The sequence below is a fragment of the Fukomys damarensis genome, unplaced genomic scaffold (genome assembly GCF_012274545.1).
Source record: "Fukomys damarensis isolate Sample0158 unplaced genomic scaffold, DMR_v1.0_HiC HiC_scaffold_1, whole genome shotgun sequence".
In the NCBI taxonomy this organism is placed as follows: domain Eukaryota; kingdom Metazoa; phylum Chordata; class Mammalia; order Rodentia; family Bathyergidae; genus Fukomys; species Fukomys damarensis.
The window spans coordinates 18,903,595-18,907,668 of NW_022900913.1; the positions used below are offsets into that span (position 1 = coordinate 18,903,595).

The 4,074-nt window shown below is 33.7% G+C and overlaps 1 long non-coding RNA gene across 1 annotated transcript in view; it reads left to right on the forward strand.

The window, feature by feature from the left end:
* The first annotated feature begins 715 nt into the window (after positions 1-715).
* The window catches only part of LOC104862077, a 41,860-nt gene continuing 38,501 nt past the window's right edge, over positions 716-4,074 (forward strand). Inside the window, exon 1 of the long non-coding RNA XR_780176.1 lies at positions 716-792. This is a non-coding gene — a long non-coding RNA (uncharacterized LOC104862077). The remainder of the gene's footprint in view (positions 793-4,074) is intronic.

Genomic DNA, 4,074 nt, shown 5'->3' on the forward strand with positions numbered 1-4,074 from the left:
AAAAAAAAAAAAAAAAAAAAAAAAAGAAGTTAACTATGAAGCCACCAAAAAATTGGATGAGTCTTTATTGATGAGTGAAAAAAGCCAATCTACAAAGGCTATGTTACAGTCTGGATGACAAAAACATGACATTTTGGAAAAGACAAACATAGAGAGGAAAAGAGCATCGGTTGCTAGGAGTGAAACGGATGAAAGAAGAAGTGGTGGTGGAATTAATGAAACTTATTTAGTTGTTTATTTATTTTAGAGAGAGAGGAAGGGTGGGAGAGAGGGGGGAGGGCAGGGGAGAGGGGTGGAGAGAACTACATGAAACTTATTGGAGTGATGAATTATATTGTACTTGCGAGGGCGAGATTCTAAGTGCTTGTTAAAATCCAGAGAACCACATAGCACCAAAGCTAAAATATTTACATATGCCAATTTCCAAGAATCCTTCAATAGAGGTGAAGCTCCGAGAATTAAAGCCAGAATGAGACCAAATAATGGAATTGAAGGGAAGAGTGAAAAAGTACTCACCTAAGTAAGCTTGGAAATAAACGAAGCCTGTAAGACGAATAAGCAAGGAAATTATATGTAATCATTGTATTCTAGCTGATGAAATTCTTCCTTTTTTTTTCTTTTTTGGTTTTTGAGACAGGGTCTCACTCTGTAGTTGAGACTGACCTGGAACTTACTATGTAGCCCGGGTTGATCTCAGACTCAACGATCCTTCTGCCTCAGCCTCCCAAGTGCTGGGATTACAGGAGTGAGCCACCACGCCCAGCCTGATGAAATTTTTCCTATAAGGATGAGGTAATGTTTCTGATACTCCTCTATGTGTATAGCAAAATTTAACTGGTCAGTATAGTGTTGTTGGTTTGTGGGATCTCAGTTTCTCACTGAAAAAGTGAGAAGTTAAAACTAAGAGGATGGTAGTAGAATGGCGTATGTGGTAGTGGATAAAGTTGAAGATACCAATACTTATGTTTTTCTCAGTCTGCATGTACAAGGTCACAGTATATGGAGATATTTGCATATAATGTTTTAATACCATCAGAACGTCCTCTGCAAAATTGATGCTGATATTTATTCACCATTGTAACAGTGTTGAGGGGTGGAGTTTGTAAGATGTGTCAAGGTCATGAGGGCTGAGTGGTCAAGAATTGATAAGTGTTATTATTCTCAAGACAGCTGAATTGCCACCGAGTACACTCCTAGTAAAGTAATGAGTGTGCTCAATTTTCCTGTCATGTCTTTCTCCCGGGTTACTATGCAACATGAAGGCCTTTGCTAATGCCCTCCATGGTCCTGGTTTTCTGGCCCCCAGAGCTGTGAGTCAAATAAACTTTCATTGTTTATAAATTACCTCATGCAGGGTATTCTGTTATAGCAGTAGAAAAAAGGACTAAGGTCTTAACCTCCACCAGTTAACATATGCATCCAAATACCCCCGCTCTGTCTGATAAAATGGATTAGAAACAATGACACTCCCATGGCAACAAAGTAATCTGACCCTAAGGATGGATGAATTTTGGTTTCTAATAAATTCTCCAATGAAAGGAACCAAAGCTCTTTGGAGAAATGACTTATCCAAGGATTGGGGTGAGAAACGTGTCAGGTGACACTGAAGCATCCTGTAATCCCTGAAAATAAAGGTGTGTTGGTAAATGGATGGATAGATAAGAACAGATAACACACAGACATATAATATGCATATGCATATACATGTGTGTGTGTGTGTCTGTGTGTGTGTGTGTGTGTGTATACACACATTAGGGAATTAAATTAAAACAAAACTAAAAATACTACTAAAAATGTAATATGATGGCTAAAATCCAAACAACAACATAAAATGTTAGAAAAGATTTTTAGAAAGGGAATTTTCACTCATTGCTAATTGAAATGCACAAAGTTGTTACCACTTTGAGTTTACAGTTTCTCACTCAACTAAACCCATCCTTAAAATATGACTCAGCACTTGTTCTAGGTATTTTTCTAAATTGTTTTATTCTATATAAATGCCTAAGAAAAAGATAATATGGCAATCATAACAGTCGAAAACTTGAAGCAAGCAAAATATCTTCTAATAGGTAGTTATACTATACCATATACTTGAATGATATTTGAAAGTATAATGACACAAAGGGACGTGTAAGGAATGTAAATATATATGGTTAAATGAAATAAAAGAGCCTGAAAAGGCTCAATATATGATATAAGACAATATATGATATAAGACAACATATGATATAAGACAAAACTACACAGAGAGTAAAAAACTCAGTAGCTTCCAAGAATTCAGTGTAGATATAAGGTGAAAGAGAAATGTAAGAAGCACAGGGGAAGACTGTGACTTATTCTTTTTGATACTGTAATGATAGATACATACATGACAGATTTATCAAACTGTACAAATTAGAATACAGTTAATAAATTCTAATATAAATACAGGCTTGATTATTAATAACCCCTCAGTATTTGCTTCTCAAAAAATATACAACGCTATTGCAAAATGTTAATAGAAGGAAAGACAACAGAAGGTAAGAAGAAATAAAGGAACTGTACTTTTGCCCTATTTTTCTGTCAACTTAACATTGCTACAAAATAAAGAACCTATTCAAAAGAAATAAATTTATCAATCAATCAGCTAAATGAATGGAAGAAGATGGAAACCATCTGAAAAAGCCAGAACATTTTCAGCATTATGTATGTAAAACATTATTGTATTGGAACCCAAATTACAAAATATATGTTGATGAGTCCATCATGGTTACACTACTTTGTCAATAAAAGATTTGGGAGAAAAAAACACTTTTCATTGCCTAAAAATTCAAATTTATTCCATCAGTGGCAATTAAGTCTTCGCTTCCTAATTTTGGGGTGTGCATAGTGAATTCCTTCCAAAAATAAGTATGTACTGAGTGAATTAGAGAGGTAGAGAAACTACACAAATACTGACTCATCCAGAACTTCAAGGACAAATCGCCAGCAATAAGTTGTGTTGATGATATGTACAGTATGATGCGATGAAAACTGCACATCATAATTATTTCTTTGCAAATATACATTAAAACGTATCCATTTGTGGTACATTCTACAACATCCCTGACCACTACTTCTCAAAAATACTCACATTTCTCAAAAACAACTAAAAATCTGTCATAACCAACAAGAGCTAAGGAGATTTAACTACCAAAAAAATATGGTCTTGCTGATGGGATAGCAGAACAGAAAGACAATGTGAGATAAGGAATAAGGAAGCTTGGAAAAATGAACTTTAATAGTTTTATATTGTTGTTGTTTCACTAATTATAACATGCAAATGGTGATTATAAAATATGTTAATAAGAAAACTGGGCTTGACCATTATACTAACTTTTTAACGTTTCTGATTATCCAATTTTTTTTAAATAAGCTTATTTTAATAACGTACAGTGCTACTTACAAGACTCTGTTAAGTAAATGAATATGCAAAGCAAGATTATATATGCCAGATATTTACACTTAGAATATGTAAATTTTTTCATGTCACAACAATAATAATAATAAACAACAAAGTTTTACAAAAGCAGTAAAGGAATACATCTCTAAAGGCCAGTAAACAATTGAATCAATACTCAAAACATTTAGATATTAGATCATTTTTTCCAAAGATCAGAACAGCAAGACCTCACATATTTTGATGGGGAAAATGTAAAATTTGGCAACACCTTTTTAAAAGTGTGTGCAGTACCTTACACAGTTAAATGTGAGGAATCTGATGTCTAGGAATTTAAATGGAGGGAAACACAGATACTTACTAAAAAGTTGTATCTGAATGCTTGTAGCAGCTTTATTCATGACAGAAAAAATTAACAACGCAATGAATTAATCAATTAAGTGGACATTGTCATTATCCATTATTTGCTACGAAAAGGAATGAATCACTAAAAAAAAAAAAAAAAAAAAAAAAAAAAAAAAAAAAAAAACAAAAACAATAAATATAACTGTCCTGTATACCTCAAAGGGACCAATAGACCCAAGAAGAAAAAATGAATGTCCCTAACGGCACCATGCTAAGATGTGAGGGTGTTTCACTTGGGACAAATGAACACT